Source organism: Schistocerca nitens, chromosome 1, assembly GCF_023898315.1.
Source record: "Schistocerca nitens isolate TAMUIC-IGC-003100 chromosome 1, iqSchNite1.1, whole genome shotgun sequence".
Lineage (NCBI taxonomy): Eukaryota > Metazoa > Arthropoda > Insecta > Orthoptera > Acrididae > Schistocerca > Schistocerca nitens.
In genome coordinates, this window is record NC_064614.1 from 247,660,786 (window position 1) to 247,680,725 (window position 19,940).

The 19,940-nt window shown below is 42.5% G+C and overlaps 1 protein-coding gene across 4 annotated transcripts in view; it reads right to left on the reverse strand.

The window, feature by feature from the left end:
* Positions 1 to 19,940, reverse strand: part of LOC126246926 (skin secretory protein xP2-like) — a 579,526-nt gene that overhangs the window by 221,456 nt on the left and 338,130 nt on the right. For all 4 annotated transcript variants that reach the window (XM_049948438.1, XM_049948433.1, XM_049948434.1 and 1 more), the window contains one exon: positions 17,958 to 18,047. The gene's annotated coding sequence lies outside the window, so the exon portion shown is untranslated. The remainder of the gene's footprint in view (positions 1 to 17,957; positions 18,048 to 19,940) is intronic.

The window sequence follows — 19,940 nt, forward strand, 5'->3', positions numbered from 1 at the left end:
TGTTTTATCGACTTCAGCTGAGCGTAGCCCTCCTCGCATTAAAAAGAAAAACCCTAAATGCAAGTATACATTGGAACAATCGGTTTAACCACCAACTTTCCTGATAATAATGTAACATGGAGCAGAATGAGGCACTAATGCACAGTTAGTAAACAATAATTTTTAATTATGAAAGGAATAAATCCAAACACTTATCACTGGTCATGAGTAATGATATAGTTAATATCGGCCACAAAAGCACGGCTCATTGACAAACGCAAGCAGCTGCGAAGATTTTCATCACTTAAGCTTGATCAAAACCTTGATTTATTCATTTTTATCACCGAGAAAAATCTTTTACAAGCATATGTCGACGCGAACATGGACATAACTCTCGCGGCTTCTCGGTGCAGGCGTGGAAATTCTTGTTGTGAAAAATTTTCGTAGAATTCTTTTGTACTTCGCACTGCAAAGAACTTGTCCTTCAGTCCTGTATTGCACTGTAGGTCGATCAGTCACATCTGTAGATCATTCGGAGCATCTTCAACTGACGACGAGAACGGTCGAGCAAGGAGGCGAATGACAGGAGACAAACTGGTAACATCTGCAAATTGTGCTCGAAATTGTTCCTTAATTTTTACAATTATTGACACGTATTCTTGAAATCTAGCACTTTCATAGACCAGTCCAAGAGTCAGGAAATGTGCTGTGTTTGCTGTCAATAGCTGGCTCTCCCAAAGCGCAAGCTTCCTTTCAAAGGCATTTACTTTTTGCAACATGACAGAAATTAAATTATTTTCACCTTGCAAACTGACGTTCAGGCTGCTCATGTGAGACGTAATGTCCACGAGAAATGCGAGGTCTGATATCCAACAAGGGTCTTCCAACATAGGTTCACTTTTTCCCTTCTCATGTAAGAATGTTACTATGACCAAACGTAAATCAAAAAATATTTTCAGCATTTTACCTCGACTGAGCCAGCGTACTTCGGTATAGTAAGGTATGTCGCCGTACTCCGCTCCTAATTCCTCCAAGAACCGCCGAAACTGGCGATGCGTAAGCCCTTGTGTCTTGAGATAGTTTACAGTGCGTACAACAATGTGCATGACATTTGCTAACGTTACTGATTTTGCACAAAGCGCCTCTCGATGCAGAATGCAGTTAATTCCATACAACGTCTCGTCTGTGCGCCCTAGCTTTTTGCGCATCCGTGCTATGAGTCCTCTCTGATGGCCTTGCATTGATAGTGTTCCATCTGTGGTCACTGAGACTAACCGATTCCAGTCCATAAAAGTACTAAGTCCAAAACGTCCTCTGTTACACAAAGTGCGTTATCGACACCTCGTTTGTATATCACAACCTGGGTTGTATCTGTGAGATCTGTTGCTTCATCGAGCGCAGCAGAGAAAGCAACAAAGTCTTTAGCCTTATTTATTAGCTGCCTGTGCACATCGCCGGCCATAGCACTGATACGTCTTGTCACTGTTTGTTTGGATAGACTGATTTCTTAAAACCTGCTAACGTTCGTGGGACACACCAAGTTCTGCAGCATCAATCAGACACCCTTTCACAAACTCCCCTTCGGAAAAGGGTTTCACAGATTGTGCAGTTCTTAATGCGATTTTAAAACTTGCTCGCAGTGAAGATTTAGTGTGGTTGTCATTCTGGAAAATTGAAAACAGTACATTGTACAGCGTACAGTAAAATAGACATAAATGCAACACAAGAAAAGAAGAGTTCAAGAAGTATCAGTTACTTTGACGTACAGTAAAATCGAGTTGATGTGTCTCATCCACTTTCTTAAGGACATTTAATTTTGCTTGCCGGTCTTCACTGTTGAGTACACTACACTCGTCTTTGTGATATGTATTGTAGTGTCTTTCAATTGAAAACTTACGCTGGCCGCCTATTATTCAGCGGCACAGCAAACACTGAGTTTTCACCAACGGATACAAAAAAGAATTGCAGTTCCTAGTCATTTTTAAACGACTTAGAACATAGATCGCCCGTCCTCTGCTTTTTCACAGTACCTGTCATTTCTCAGCACTTCTCTGTTAAGGTTGCGGTCACCAGGGTAAACGAGACTGGATATGCTGCGCTCTTGCTTGTACCACATAAACAGGGAAGTGGAGCCGCCGCCGTTCATTTAGGACACATGTCTAACAACAGATATCGCTGTCGCACACGTGCGCACATGTGCAGCACTTCCGCACGTCTGCACACTGTGCAGCGTTTGGCCGGCCCTGTCCTAGAGGATTCCACTGAGAAAGAATACAGTATATTTCCTTCCTCCATCCTAAAATGTGCTCAGTCTCGTCATCGATCAGACAAACTATAAGCATCCTTCCTTTTAGATTTTTTTACATCTCTCATTTTGCCACATTTCCGAAGGAAATGTCTCATCGGAATACTCTGATAAATTCTGAACTCAATCTGACTTCTGAGGCACCACTATCTTTGTGAAAGATAACAGGAAAGTGAAGATGGCAGTGTACTGCTAATGAGTACGCCGTATCCCAAGAAGCATCTACTCATGGTTCGTGATGCAAAGAAATTAATGTTTGCTCCGATCATCGGAATCGGTCTGTGATTGCATTCATTGGTCGCGTCTCCGCCAATACTGTATGCTGTGCCATACGAGATTAATCCCAAAAGTAAGGTCTCCTTTTTTTTTTTTATAAGTACAGAACTGTGTGGCAGTTGGTCATACTGTTATGAAGAGTGCTTCACGCGCTGTGTGTAAACATGCGCACGCCGCGCTGAGGCGCTCAGTCTTGGCTTGGAAGCCGTTGAGAATGGAGCTCCCGTTGGATGTTACCGCCAAGTGCGAATTGCGCGCAGTTACTCAATTTTTGAACGCAAAGGGCACTGCGCCGATTGAAATCCATCGCCAATCGACGGAAGTGTACGGTGAGTCGTGCACTGATGCCAAAAATGTTCGCAAGTGGTATATACTGTTTGCAGCTGGTCGGATCGAAATTCACGACTAACAAAGGAGCGGGAGAACGTCAATTTCTGAGGAGACAGTGTTGAAGGTTGAGCAAAGCCTGCGTGAAGATCGGCGGATCACCCTGGATGATCTCTGCACGTTAGTTCCTGAGGTTTCCCGAAGCACCATTCACAGAATTTTAACGGAAACATTGAACTACCGGAAGATGTGCGCACGATGGGTGCCACGCATGCTGACTAAGGACCACATGCGGCAACGAGCTGATACTTCCCGAGCATTTCTTCACCGCCTTGCAGCCAAACAGAACAACTTTCTGGACTCAATTGTCACGGGTGACGAAACCTGGGCATACCACTTTACACCTGAGACCAAGCAACAATCACGCCAGTGGCGGCATCCTTCTTCGCAGCATGGCGGCGAGCTGGTATGACATGGGCATACAAAAACTGCCACAGCGTCCACAAAAATGCATCGACAGAAATGGTGATTCTGTCGAAAAATAGCTAAATGTTCAGGCTGTAAACTGATGTAAACCATTGTAAAAATAAACACGTCTATGTACTTATAAAAACATAGGACACCTTACTTTTGGGATTACCCTCGTATATAGCGAAGAGGACGTTTTAGTGATGTATGATACCGGTTTAGCACTTAAAAAAATTTAAAGAATGAATGAAAAAGTCGTTCGTGTAGGAAAACATACCGCACTATAGAAGATATGGTGAGACTAGCTTTCTACGACGACTCACTATGGAAATCACTTGCGGCCCCTTTATCCCAAGCATGTTAGTCTTCGGTTGTGATATTCTGGAATAAATTTTTCAACCTGTATCGAAGAAAAGACATATTTCAGAAAAGCCATACCAATGAAACAGAAAACTCATTTCAGAACTATCTAGGCTTACACTGTATTTCAAACAAACGCACACAGGGGTTGGACGGAAATATTGACACACCGCTAGAACTCCACATTTGAACATAAATTCAAATGCTAGACAAGCCTGCTGGTTGCCTGTTGTATCTGACCAAGAACAGCGCCTGTGAGATGCCCTCAATACTTTGCAAGTGTCAACCCTGGTCAGAAGAGCTAAGTGAATTCGAACATGGGCAAATTGTTGGCACTCGTATGAGGGCTGCCGGGTGCTTCCGTAACCAAAGTAGCCAAAGTGTTTGTGTTTCAAGAGGTGCTGTATCGAAGATTTGTACCGTGTACATGAAAAGCGGAAAAACTTCCGCAAAGTCACAATGCGGGCTAAAGTGTGTGCTGTGTGAATAATACGTACGCTCGTAGAGCACTGTGACGAAAAATAAAGACGACGACAGCTGAAAAAGTCACTGCAGAACCGAATGCTGCATTAGCGAACCCTGCCAGCACCAAAACGACAAGCAGGGAGCTCCATAGCGGAAAAATGAAGGGCGAACTGGAATTCCAAAAACCGCATGGATGTGTGTGATGTCCTTAGGTTAGTTAGGTTTAAGTAGTTCTACGTTCTAGGGGACTGACGACCTCAGATGTTAAGTCCCATAGTGCTCAGAGCCATTTGAGCCATTTTGGTCCCTGATAGCGATATTGTGTTCCAAGAAGACAGGGCCCCTGTTGACAACTCAATCGTGCAGGACTGGATTTGTGAGCATTATCATGAATTGTCGCATCTCCCCTGGCCACCACACTTACCAGAATCATTATTATTGAATCTTTGTGGGGTATTTTGGAGAGAGAGCTGATGAAGCTACATGTTATCCATCATCGTCACCAGAATTTGTCACTATTTTGGAGAAAAATGGTACAAGACTCCCTTGAAAATAACACAGGACCTGTATCTATCCATTCCGAGACGGCTGGGGGCTGTTTTGAATGCAAACTGTTGTCCTAAACCGTATTAAGCAAGGTAATGAGTTGTGTTTTTGAGCTTCCATATTTTTGCCTAACCGCTGTCTCTCCGTTGAGAGATCCAGGACGTCAACCACATATATTTTGACTATCCTAGATGCAGACGAGAATCAGATTGGCTAAATATCGAGGTGGTCCACACAGGTCGAGTACCTCCCTCGAGTGTGTTCAAATGGCTCTGAGCACTATGCGACTTAACTTCTAAGTTCTAGGCGACTGATGACCTCAGAACTAATTAAAGCTAACTAACCTAAGGATATCACACACATCCATGCCCGAGGCAGGATTCGAACCTGCGACAGTAGCGGTCGCTCGGCTCCAGACTGTAGCGCCCAGAACCGCACGGCCACTCCGGCCGGCCCTCGAGTGTGTTAACACTGACAACAGTTATAAAGCATTTATAAATTGCTTGCCGAATTCGTGCCGAAAGTAATAATTATATTGTAATTGTTCAATGTGTGTGTGTGTGTGTGTGTGTGTGTGTGAGAGTGTGAGTGTGTGTGTAGCCGTTTAATTCGCTCATATGGAAACCTGGCGGGTAATCTAAGAGGTCAATGTGCTAATCCACTATGTCATTGAAATTCATATTTTAAACTCCTCAGAAAAGATCGACAAGTGGTAGTCAACCTGGTCCCTACCGCCAACTAGTGGGCGTTCTACCTTTCATGGTGAGCGGTAGGGATTTTAAAAACAAAATTTTTGGCATTAAGTGCTTGCTAAACCATTATTATTATATAACTCTATAAATTTAACAAAGTAAAGTCACTTCCCAACTTTATAAATCAGCACTACTGTGGAAACAATAGACAGAAAATTTTACTAATATCAGAGATACAAATGTGGGTGGCAGAAAAAAAAGGTTGACTACCCCTGAGGCAAACTGATGCCTTCAAAAGATAATTAGCTCTGTAGGTTTGCACTCGCCGTATTGGTGTATCCAAAGCGCAGTTTTGTGTGTGTGTGTGTGTGTGTGTGTGTGTGTGTGTGAGAGAGAGAGAGAGAGAGAGAGAGAGAGAGAGAAACGTCTACGCTGTGTATAATGACTCAATCTTCCTCATCTAAACCAGCAATGCAGAATCATTTCCCAAGGCAGCATGGTCTAGTTCCAACATCGTGTTTCTTTGAAGACGTATATAAACCAACGGTAAAAACACCGATAAAGGCCAAAGAGAGAGATAAATTTATTTCTATTTGTATTCTGGGCTGCGTAACAGCCCTTAGTAATAATTTTGCTGCGTTGTAATTCCTCGTGGAATTAAAAAAATAATCTACAAAAGTATTACCAGTTTTGAGAGTTACTTATTTAACGGAACGCGCAACGTAACTTCTTTCTGAATGTACATGGAGACGCAACGTCTGCAGAAAATTCAGTTCGCGGCAGTGAGTTAAGAGCTGCTAGATGCCTCCAGTCTGGCAAGCGGAGCAGCGGGCGATCCCTTGGAGGAGTGCTCCGAGCCGCCGTGGACGTAATCTCCAGGGAAAGCTGCTTAAGGGCCGGGCCGTCGCTCACGCTGGCTGCGAGCCGAGGTAGCGCCGAGGCGCGCCGTACGCCCTTATGAAATCCCGCAGCTGCGACCTCAGAGCATAGGGAGGCCCTTCACCGACTTCTTGTCTCTAGGTCTGAGTGGCGCACAGGGCCCCGACACGAACTACACACATGCTTGCTGGGCCGCCTATCGCGCTGTAAAGGTGTGACCCAGTGAAAAACAAAATTTTAGAAACGAAATTTTACTGTCAAATATTTAAAAAAATCATTTTTCTGGTGACAACTATAGAGCACCATCAATCTATCTAACGCCTTTTAACTTGAATAACCGTTTCCTATATCAGTCAGAAACGCGTGCATGGAAGACGTCCACTGAAGTAACAAAAGTTATGGCATAGCGATCTGCACATATACAGATAGCGGTAGTATTGCGTACACAAGCTATAAAATGGCAGTGCATTGGCCGAGCTGTCAGTTGTACTCTGGTGATGCATGTGAAATGGTTTCAGACGTGATTATGGCCGCACGACGACAATTAACGGACTTTGAATGTGGAATGGTTCAAATGGCTCTGAGCACTATGGGACTTAACATCTGAGGTCATCAGTCCCCTAGAACTTAGAACTACTTAAACCTAAGGACATCACACACATCCATGCCCGAGGCAGGGTTCGAACCTGCGACCGTAGCGGTCGTAGCGGTCGTGCGGTTCCAGACTGAAGCGCCTAGTACCGCACGGCCACACCTGTGGAATGGTAGTTGGAACTAGACACATGGGACAGTCGATTTCGGAAATTGTGAATTCTGTAATATTGAATTCCTTAACAGATTTGGGGGATTACCTCTCACCACGGACAACACAGTGGTCGACGATTTTTACTTAACGACCGAGAGAAACAGCGTATGCGTTGAGTTGTCAGTGCTATGACATTGCAACATTGACTGATATAACCGCAGAAATATATGTGGGACGTACGACGAACGTATTCGTTAGGGCAGTGCCGCGAAATTTGGCGTTAATGGGCTGTGGCAGCTGACAGCCGATGGAGTGCCTTTGCTAACAGCACGTCCTCACCTGCAGGACCTCTCCTGGGCTCGTGACCATATCGGTTGGACCCTAGACGACTACAAAACCGTGGCCTAGTCAGATGAGCGCCACTTTCACTTTTTAAGAGCTGATGGTAGGGTTCGGTTGTGATGCAGACCCCACGAAGTCATGGTCCCAAGTTGTCAACAAGGCCCTGTGCAAGCTGGTGGTGGCTCCATAACAGTCTGGGCTGTTTACATGGAGTGGACTGGGTCTACTGGTCAAAATGAACCGCTCACTAACTGGAAATGGTTATGTTCCGCTATATGGAGACTATTTGCAGCCAGTCATGAACTTCATGTTCCCAAACAACGGTGGAATTTTTATGGGAGATAATGCGCCATGTCACCGGCCACAGTTGTTCCAGACAGGATGAAGAACATTCTGGACAGTTAGAACGAAAGCTTTGGCCACCCAAATTGCCCGATACGAATCCCATCGAACATTTATGGGACATATTCAATAGGTCAATTCGTGTACAAAATACTCTACCGGCAACACTTCCGCGGCTGTTGGGGCAGCATGGCTCAGTATTCTTTCAGGGGACTTCCAGCGACCTCAATGAGTCCATACCACGACGAGCTGCTGCTCTATACCGAAAAAAAGGAGGTCCGAAACGATATTAGGAATACACCTTGGTATAAACTATCTGAGTCCATGTCGGGAAATGCTGCCATAATGGCGGTCCTTAAACGTACCATTAGGAATTCGACATTTGCTAGAGGCCATTTCAAGTAGGATACGTACGTAGTAATCCACGCATTTAAATCAGAGCTGTAGACAGGTCGAAGGATCATAAACCAATACATATGAAAACTGACATACAGTTTTGAACCAAATGGCTCGTGTGTGTCGGCACACTGTCTTCCTGCAAAACGTACAGTTCGAGACGCTAATGTTTCCATCCACAGCTTCACAACACTCTCAATAACTCTCAAATAAAAATCTTTAGTGACTCTTTTCTTTACGATGGGGTTATGTCATGACATGACACACTTAGCAGCTGAAGACTCACAAGAAAGTTTATTCTGGCAACAACCGGGATGTTCTCTGGAGCTTGCATTTATCCGGTTACTTTTGTCATCTGTTACGAAAAACTTTTCATCATAAAAGAATCAGATTCGTCCCACGGCTTCATTCTTCATTGAACACAGAAGAAAACTGCAGCGACTGGCTCGGTTTGCCCTATACACGAATGGTCGCAATGATTTCACTGGATTTTCCGAAATAAACGTTTGAGCTCTCGCCGCGTCATCAGCGAATCCAGCGATGCGGTCCAGCGAGTGACGTTTCCTCGTCGGCACATATTAATCCTCGTTCGACTTTTCTGAAACCGAATATTTCACCAAATCTCCATAAATAGTGGGTTTATGATGATGATGATGATGATGATTAGTGTTTTAGGGCGCACAACAGCGAGGTTATCAGCGCCCGAGTGGGTTTATGGTGGTTAAAGAAGCAAATTACATCTATGCTGAGCGTGCAGCACGAAGGCCTTTCATAATCGCCCCCCCCCCTTTTTTTTATCATACCCTGCACCTCCTTTGAACATTTTGAAATTACGACTGTTTATTAGAAACAACCGGCAGTGCAAAGTGCCTACGATGACCTTCGGTGGAAAAAATAATGCGACGGCAAATTTAAATTTAACTTTGTCCGCATTCTGGTGGCACACCCTTTTCCTTTGAATAAAGTGTCTGGAAGCGTCACGTAACCGGACGTGATAGCGCCTGGCAGTGATTTGTCCAGATGGCGGGCTACGAGCGCCAGAACAGAGTCATACCACCTACAATAAGGCCACGAAGATCATTGGGATCACAATATTTCATTCTAGATTGTGGTCCTTGTGTTCCTGTGATCTTCACTCAATGAGGCTTGCGACTTGTCGCTAATGATATGCCAGTCATTGTAACGATAGACGCTTACATAATGAATGGAGGCGCCGAGTTTCGCTCCATGTCCGAAGGTTTGCAAACAATAAATTGTAAACGTGGCTACATGTCAATAAAACTCATTATACTTCCTTCACGTCTTTCGTGAATGAAACGACTTTTCACAGTACTGCTCTTCTGTTGACCCTGTAGCACCACTGAATGAGTTGCTACTGAGCCTGCAGTATCAAACGTAGGCCACAGAGATAAGACTCTTGTTTACGAAAACATACATTTTATGACACTCGTAAAAGATTTCATCTAGTTAAACAATCCAGTACGCATAGTGTAAGCACAGCTCAGTCAATTTCTGGTGCTTCTGCATCCAGTTAGCCGTGCGGTTTGAGGCGCCTTGTCACCGACTGCGCGGCTCCTCCCACCGGAGGTTCGAGTCCTCCCTCGGGCATGGGTTGTTCTTAGCATAAATTAGTTTAGGTTAGTTTCAGTAGTGTGCAAGTCTAGGGACCGATGACCTCAGCAGTTTGGTCCCTTAGGAACTCACACATATTTGAACATTTTTGCATCCAGTTTGTTTCGTCGGATGCGCTGCGAACTACGTTCAATACAGCCGATTCAGGCAGCCTGCACATGCAATCAAAGGCCCAACGACGACGATAATAATAATAATAATAATAATAATAATAATAATAATAACCCGTGGAGGCCCGGGAAAAGAATAGGCCTCCGGTATGTTCTGCCAGTCGTAAAAGGCGACGAAAAGAACAAACCACTAATAGGGCTAACCCCCCTTTAGTGTGATTAGTTGGTTCAGGACAGAAGCCTCGGACAAGCGCCGTCATGGTCGGGGACGACGCTTGAACCCTATGCCCGCCCACAATGGTAACGACACTGCTAGCCAACTGGAAAATGATTTAAATCCAAATAGAGGTGTTTTGCAGGATATGCTTCCTGCAACCACCCTAGAAGGAAAACAAAGACAGAGGATGAGATGGTCAGATGAAGTTAATCGACACCTCATGTTCTGTTATTACCAAGCAACAAACCTAGGAACCAACACAACTGGATACAGATCACAAGTATACACAACATTTATTACCAGATACCCAGAATTAAAATTTTTAACAGAACAACGACTAGCTGATCAGATCCGTGTAATAATCAAAAATAACAGGATACCCCAGTCAGAATTAGAAAACATCAAACAACAAGTACAACAAATACTGGAACAAAATAATGTGCAATCAGAAGAAGAAGAAAATACAGTAATGGACTCAAACATCCCAGAGCAAACAAACAAAGAACAACACGCACCAATTAAACAATCAGAGGAAAACGAAATCTTAAGACAGCCACCAGAACAAGCACAAATAGAACACGAAGTGACACACATGTTAGATATAGAAGAAAAATTTCAGCTGACATATATAGAATACAAAGACACAAATACAGACATAAGACCATTCTTGCATAGACCACCAAATAACCCACAAGTCGAAACAACAATAAAAACTATCAACACAATCATACACAACAAAATAAATGAAAACACAACTATGGAAGAGTTACAACTACTGGTTTATATAGGAGCACTCACTACACTAAATATACACACTAGACAGAGATCAGAACCAACCAACACACAGAAGAAACCCACAAAACCAGCATGGCAACACAGGCTACAGATCAGAATAGAAAAACTGAGAAAAGACATCGGACAGCTAACACAATTTATAAGAAATGAAATCTCGGAAAAAAAACGAAAAAGGTTAGGTAAAATCTCACAACAAGAAGCGACAGAGCAATTAGACGAAAAGAAGCAGAAATTACAAGCATTAGCCAAACGACTCAGAAGATACAAAAAAAGTGAAAATAGAAGGAAACAAAACCAAACATTCAACACAAACCAAAAGAAATTTTACCAGACAATAGATAACACACACATTAAAATAAACAATCCACCAAACATAACAGACATGGAACACTTCTGGAGCAACATATGGTCTAACCCGGTACAACATAACAGGCATGCACGGTGGATACAAGCAGAAACAGACACACACAAGATGATACCACAAATGCCTGAAGTGATAATTTTGCAACATGAAGTCACCCAAGCAATTAATTCTACTCACAATTGGAAAGCCCCTGGAAATGATAAAATAGCAAATTTCTGGTTAAAGAAGTTCACCTCAACACATTCACATCTAACTAAATTATTTAACAGTTACATTGCAGACCCATACACATTCCCTGATACACTTACACATGGAATAACTTATCTGAAACCTAAAGATCAAGCAGACACAGCGAACCCAGCTAAATATCGCCCCATAACATGCCTACCAACAATATACAAAATATTAACTTCAATCATTAAACAGAAATTAATGACACATACAACACAGAACAAAATTATAAATGAAGAACAAAAAGGCTGTTGCAAAGGAGCACGAGGATGTAAAGAGCAACTGATAATAGATGCAGAGGTGACATATCAAGCTAAAACTAAACAAAGGTCGCTACACTACGCATACATTGATTACCAAAAAGCTTTTGATAGTGTACCCCACTCATGGTTACTACAAATATTGGAAATATACAAAGTAGATCCTAAACTGATACAGTTCCTAAACATAGTAATGAAAAATTGGAAAACCACACTTAATATCCAAACAAATTCAAATAATATCACATCACAGCCAATACAGATTAAGCGTGGAATATACCAAGGAGACTCATTAAGTCCTTTCTGGTTCTGCCTTGCTCTGAACCCACTATCCAACATGCTAAATAATACAAATTATGGATACAATATTACTGGAACATACCCACACAAAATCACACATTTGCTATACATGGATGATCTAAAACTACTGGCAGCAACAAATCAACAACTCAACCAATTACTAAAGATAACAGAAGTATTCAGCAATGATATAAGTATGGCTTTTGGAACAGACAAATGTAAGAAAAATAGCATAGTCAAGGGAAAACACACTAAACAAGAAGATTACATATTGGATAACCACAGCGACTGCATAGAAGCGATGGAAAAAACGGATGCCTATAAATATCTAGGATACAGACAAAAAATAGGAATAGATAATACAAATATTAAAGAAGAACTAAAAGAAAAATATAGACAAAGACTAACAAAAATACTGAAAACAGAATTGACAGCAAGAAACAAGACCAAAGCTATAAATACTTATGCCATACCAATATTGACCTACTCATTTGGAGTAGTGAAATGGAGTAACACAGACCTAGAAGCACTCAATACACTTACACGATCACAATGCCATAAATATAGAATACATCACATACATTCAGCAACAGAAAGATTCACATTAAGCAGAAAGGAAGGAGGAAGGGGATTTATCGATATAAAAAACCTACATTATGGACAGGTAGACAATTTAAGAAAATTCTTTATAGAACGAGCAGAAACTAGCAAAATACACAAAGCAATCACTCATATAAATACATCGGCTACACCACTACAATTTCATAACCACCTCTACAACCCTTTAGACCACATAACATCAACAGATACGAAGAAAGTAAATTGGAAAAAGAAAACACTTCATGGCAAGCACCCGTATCATCTAACACAGCCACACATCGATCAAGACGCATCCAACACATGGCTAAGAAAAGGCAATATATACAGTGAGACAGAAGCATTCATGATTGCAATACAGGATCAAACAATAAACACCAGGTATTACAGCAAGCATATTATTAAAGATCCCAATACCACAACAGATAAATGCAGACTTTGTAAACAACAAATAGAAACAGTAGATCACATCACAAGCGGATGTACAATACTAGCAAATACAGAATACCCCAGAAGACATGACAATGTCGCAAAAATAATACATCAACAGCTTGCCTTACAACACAAACTTTTAAAACAACAAGTTCCTACATACAAGTATGCACCACAAAATGTACTGGAGAATGATGAATACAAATTATACTGGAACAGAACCATTATAACAGATAAAACAGCACCACATAACAAACCTGACATCATACTCACCAATAAAAAGAAGAAATTAACACAACTAATCGAAATATCCATACCCAATACAACAAATATACAGAAGAAAACGGGAGAAAAAATTGAAAAATACATCCAACTGGCTGAGGAAGTCAAGGACATGTGGCATCAGGATAAAGTTGACATCATACCAATTATAGTATCAACTACAGGAGTCATACCACACAATATCCACCAGTACATCAATGCAATACAGCTACATCCGAACACATATATACAACTACAGAAATCCGTAATTATTGATACATGTTCAATTACCCGAAAGTTCCTAAATGCAATATAACACATACCGTACAGTTAATAGGAAGTGACGCTTGATCAAGGTCCGCGTCACTTTCCATTCTCAACCAGACTTAACGTCTGAGAAAGTAAAGAAATAATAATAATAATGTAACATATACCGTACAGTTAAAAGGAAGTCACGCTTGATCAAGGTCCGCGTCACTTTCCATTTTTGACCAGACATAACGTCTGAGAAAAGAAAGAATAATAATAGTAATAATAGTAACAGTATGTTCAAAGACGGTGCTGGGTGCTGTCTCCGCCGTTGCACAGCAGTCAATAACTCCGTGAAAGTTCCGGTCGCCGCCCCGGACGGTTATTTGGTTATTGTGGCAGATAGCGTATCGGTTTCTGCAGACAGATCGTTACCCATTTAACACTTCTGGCTGGTGTATAGGTAACATCTGTCCATATAACTGTGCTCGAACACCTACGAAAGCCTTATGATGTAACGGTCATCCATCGGCTGACCACGTAAAACACTTTAGGTTGACGTCAGTACTGCAACTGGCTTTTGGAGTCTGTGCTTGATGGAGAATCGCTTCTGAAATTCTCTTTGTTCCTGATAACACGGGACTGCATTTATACAATGACGTGAAGATTAGCAGAATTTTACCGTCGACTGTTCTCAGAGTTCATCAGGAGTCTTTGCCTTATGTCATAACACGAGTTATTGGACCAATCTTTTTCTCCCAATCATAATTCCTGATAGGCATTTGAACAATACGCAATCTTTTTTCAGAGAAAAAAATTCAAATGGCTCTGAGCACTATGGGACTCAACTGCTGAGGTCATTAGTCCCCTAGAACTTAGAACTAGTTAAACCTAACTAACCTAAGGACATCACAAACATCCATGCCCGAGGCAGGATTCGAACCTGCGACCGTAGCGGTCTTGCGGTTCCAGACTGCAGCGCGTTTAACCGCACGGCCACTTCGGCCGGCTTTTTTTCAGAGAACTAACTAACAACTAACGTATGGATCTTCGGTTATTGCAAGTAGGACAATGCAAGAGCGTATACAGTCAGTTCGCTTATGATAGTATTACAAGGGGGGTTTTGATGTCACAAACTGTGATCGTAATACTCACACCACGTTCCAGGACTCTACAACAGACAAGCGTCAGCTGTACTGAACTGTAATACCAAGAATCCGTTTCTTTATCCTTTCCGCAATACTGGACTATAATACCGAGAATCCGTTCCTTTATCCTTTCTGTGAACAGTGTTTCCCAGTCGTGAGAGACTGTTCGCTGTACAACATATTCTCGCATACCGCGGCATTTCCAACGTGAAATCTACCTGGTAATGCGTCAGGGCTTGGTGCCTACTTAAGTTTGAGTAGTATTTACGATGCGTACTTCTGCACAAAGCAGGCACTACAGTATCGTATTTGTCCGCAGACACCGGACAACCGACTTTCAATTAAAATATCTCCCCTGTACGGGAATATACATAATGGATCTACGAGTGCAGGTTGTAGGCAAGTGGTTGACGACATATCGAAGTTTGGGTCTGGACGTGAAGCGTGCCAGGATAGCCTCATGTTAAGACGAGCGCTCGTGATGAGCGGGAAATCCGGGTTCAAAGCCCGATCGGGCACAAATTTCGGCTGTCGTTTTTCGTTACACCGCTGATGATTGTCCATATTCGCAATTGCGAACACATTTCATGTATTGAGTAACACTGTTTGTCAATACCTAGGGTTTTTATATCAATACTTCTCATTTTCAAGTGTGTGCGTCTGTTTAACGTTGGTACGGCAGTTGTCTCTTGCGTAAATACATTTTTAAATGCGGAATTCAATATTTCTGCTTTCTATCTTATCTCTAGTTTCAACACGGGACTGATCCAGAAGAGACTGGACGGAAGATATGGATCCGTTCACTGGCCTTACACATGACCAGAGCTTCCTAGGATTTTCCGATAGCTCTTTCGCCAAGATCCACTGTGACAATTAATAGAGGCTTCAGGCGCAGCCATCCTTACGGATGTGGGAATTGCTATTAAGTTTTCTGTCAGTTTGCCAACAGTTTAACTCGTAGCGAGAGTGTCTACGTTTTCTGAGTGGTACTGTACCGTGGCAATGTTGTTTCATCACTCATTAAGAGCCAGAAATGTGCGCTTGTGGCCGGCCGCTGTGGCCGAGCGGTTCTAGGTGCTTCAGTCCGGAACCGCGCTGCTGCTACGGTCGCAGGTTCGAATCCTGCCTCGGGCATGGATGTGTGTGATGTCCTTAGGCTAGTTAGGTTTAATTAGTTTTAAGTCTAGGGGACTGTTGATCTCAGGTGTTAAGTCCCATAGCGCTCAGAGCCATTTGTGTGCTTGTGAGGAAGCTATGCGGAGTTCTATCCGAGAGAACTGTACCCAAGCTACCCATGCACTATCTGGTGTACAGTGTGTGTATTTGTATGTTTGTTTAAACAACAGCTTTCTTATATAACACTGTGCACACATCACAGAAAAAATCTATGTAAATACATGTCAAATAGTCAAAAGGTAGTACTTAACGACAAAAAAATATGCTGTGCTTCACAAATATTTTCGGGAAGTTCTTTTTAGTTAAAAGTTGTTTTTGGTTGATAAAATGAAGTTACACTATCAGAAAGTGTGATGGAGTGTAGAGTGAATCTTAAAATTGTAAGTAATGAACTATGGATGAGCCGAGAACTACTATTGTACAGTCATGTAGTGGATCACGGCCACTGTATGAATTACGGTATGCAAAAATTTGTAGTATTTATTCGGTTTACGTATTTTTACTCCAGTCCTTCCACAACTTAAAAACTTTAACTAACAAAGTTTGCTTGCCTTTTCAGACAACATATTTTAGGAGAAAAAGCGAGTTCATTAAATGACGTGTCAAATATCTGTACAAGAGAACAGCTGCAACTTTCATTGGCCAGAGTTAGACAGAGAAGTGCGCCCCCCCCCCCCCATTTTCTGTTGCCCATAAGTCACAAGTCAAAGAGTATGAAATTTTGGTAACATGTTTAGAAAAAGCATTTTGTTGCCCACGTGTGACGAAGGACATTATACAGAAAACAGTATCATTGGCTCTGAGCACTATGGGACTTAACATCTATGGTCATCACAGTCCCCTAGAACTTAGAACTACTTAAACCTAACTAACCTACGGACAGCACACAACACCCAGCCATCACGAGGCAGAGAAAATCCCTGACCCCGCCGGGAATCGAACCCGGGAACCCGGGCGTGGGAAGCGAGAACGCTACCGCACGACCACGAGATGCGGGCAACAGTATCATTAATATCCCATTTAGATGCTTTTTCTGAAAGGTTTGGTGGCTAAAGTGAAAACTGCCTTTTGTGCTGCACATCATAACACCACGTGCCATGTAAGGCAAACTTGTTTTAGAGACACTAGTTCGCCGAGAAGTGAGTAACTGTAAAATATTTTCGCTAACAGAAGTAGTCATTGATGTTACTGTTGTTGTTGTTGTTGTTGTCTTCAGTCCTGAGACTGGTTTGATGCAGCTCTCCATGCTACTCTATCCTGTGCAAGCTTCTTTATCTCCCAGTACGTACTGCAGCCTACATCCTTCTGAATCTGCTTAGTGTATTCATCTCTTGGTCTCCCTCTACGATTTTTACCCTCCACGCTGCCCTCCTATACTAAATTGGTGATCCCCTGATGCCTGAGAACACGTCCTGCCAGCCGATCCCTTCTTCTAGTCAAGTTGTGCCACAAACTCCTCTTCTCCCCAATCCTATTCAATACCTCCCCATTAGTTATGTGATCTACCCATCTAATCTTCAGCATTTTTCTATTTTGAGAATATTTGTCTGTTAGTTGGCATCGTTGATTCTACATTGGCACTCTCAGTGACAGTGTTTAGTGTGAGTGAACTGAACAGTGAAGGAACAGATAAGCATAAACTTATGTACCATGAACTGTAATTTAGAAGCGTGTACTACATGTTTACCAGTCACTTGGTGACGTTATTAGTGACTTTGCTATTTGAAAAGAGATCACAATTATGTTTCAAAGCAATTTATCTGGTATACCAAGTGAACTAAGGCCTCATGTGTAGAATAAACTAACAGCAGATTAGCACCTAATGAATGTAGTCTAGAGACACATCTCTTGCGGCTAAGTTTTAGCAGTATTACTCGACTGAGTTACATTGCTTGTTATCTGTGATCAGGTAGTATATTTATTGAGCTTGCTGATTTAAATGAACAATGAACAACAAGGCACAGCACCTCCGCAGTCCCATTTAACCGTGACGCGTGCTTGCTAGCACAGTGGTATAAGTATATGGTATATAAGCGTGGCGCCCTGTGGGGCCCGCAGCTCACCTCGTTAGTCCAGCGCGGGATGTGGTCGCCGAGCAGCTGTCAGCCACGCCTACCGCCCACCGCCGCCGTCGCAGTGTCGCGATCTCCTCTCTGCAGGCACAGCAAGAGAAATCCGATTTGAGGCAATTTCGTCTTATTCTTACTGATAACAGAATTTCACCCTGTCAAGTGCGTAAATCTGTAAGCAAGTAACTATATACGCTGACGGAAAAAAATCACAACACCCAAAAATAATTGATGTAGAGCAACGAAATTTCGGGAACAAATTTGTCTATCCGGATCTCTCTGAAATCCTTCGGTCTATTCTTTCAGTTCTACTTGTTGAACATCACAGACACCTTCAAACACCTTAACAGTACCCAAGAATTCATCAAGCAACAGCGTATTGTCCGTTTTCTTTTTTCTTTTTATTTTTTTCGTTAAAGTTTCTCCTAGAATTTTTCCACTATATCCAATACTCTAACTCGTCATATCGGAAACAACATTTTTTTTCTGTCCTCGTGTAGGCGTTTCTAAGCACTACACTGGATTTATTCATATTTAAAAGAGATCATTCGCTAAATTCACTCTCAATTTCTTCGAACGTGTTCCCGATAATTTTATTGACAATCGTAAGTGATCCTTTTTCGTGCACCGTTCGTTATACGTTCGAAGCAAGTAAGTACGTAGAAAACTCAGACAACTGCTTAACAGTGACAAACGTAAACATAAACACCACTCACGGATTAGGACTCAGGCCCGATCAGACTTGCGGAATGCTGCTTACAATGGAGCAAAATTTAATCTAATTAAAAACACCCTAAATTCAAGCTGCCATTCCAGTGATGCGGCTATAGCTGCTGTCGTTCAATAGTATACTACTTACTATCATAACATTATGTTTGCTGGAAAAGGCAATCAAAAGTATAAATAGCTATAAAATAATTGATAATTTGAATAAATTGAATAATTTGTGGTTTACTGCTTACGCTAGATTGAAGAACTTACTAAAGAAGACCAGATCACACACACAAATGCGAGACTAAGTATGTGTGCTGATCGAACAATTACGTAGACAGAGAGACTATAATGAATAGTGTACACCGACGAGCCAAAACATTATGGCCACTTCCTTAATAGTTTGTCTGCCCGACTTTGGAACGAAATACATCACTGACTTTGCGTATAGGGACCCGATAGTTTGTTGGTAGGTATTCGGAGATATGAGGCGTTAGATGTCAGCGCACAAGTCATGTAATTTGCGTAAATAACGGGCCGATGATATGCGTACGTGGTGATGGTGTCCGATACGGTCCCAAATGGGTTCCATTGGATTTACATCAGGCGAATTTGGTGGCCGAGACATCAACGTGAGTTCACTACAATGGTCCTCAAATCACTGTGGCGCTGTTTTAGCTCCGAGCCACGGACGATTACACTGCTGAAAGATGACATCGCCGTTGGGGAGGACGTCAGCACGAAGGGATGCAGCTGGTTAGCAGATGTCAGCGTGTCTTTGATTACTGCCACAGGTCACACGCAAGCGCATGAGAATGTCTCTCATAGGATAATTCTGCTCCCACCAGCGTGCGTCCGTGGCGCGCTGCATGTTTTGAGCCACCGCTCACCTCCATGACAGAGTTTGTGGTGGCGACTATCAACCTAACGTAGCAAAAATGCGATTCACCCGAAGAGCCAACATGTTTCCACTAATCGACGATCTAATCCCGATGGTCCCGTGCCGTCTACTATCTTAACTGGCGATGTCGTCGTGTCAACATGTGAACACGTAGGGGTTGTCTGCTGCGGAGTTCGATGTTCAACAATACGATGAACGGTGTTCTCCGAAACACATGTTCGTGCTCTTTCGGCAGAGATGCCACAGATCATCTGTCCTATTTTACAGAGCAAACAAGCCTCCGAACCCGACGTCCCGTGAGGAGCGATGGACGGGCAACGATTTAGCTTCTAGTGGTGGTTTCACTGTACTTCTACCTCTTTCCG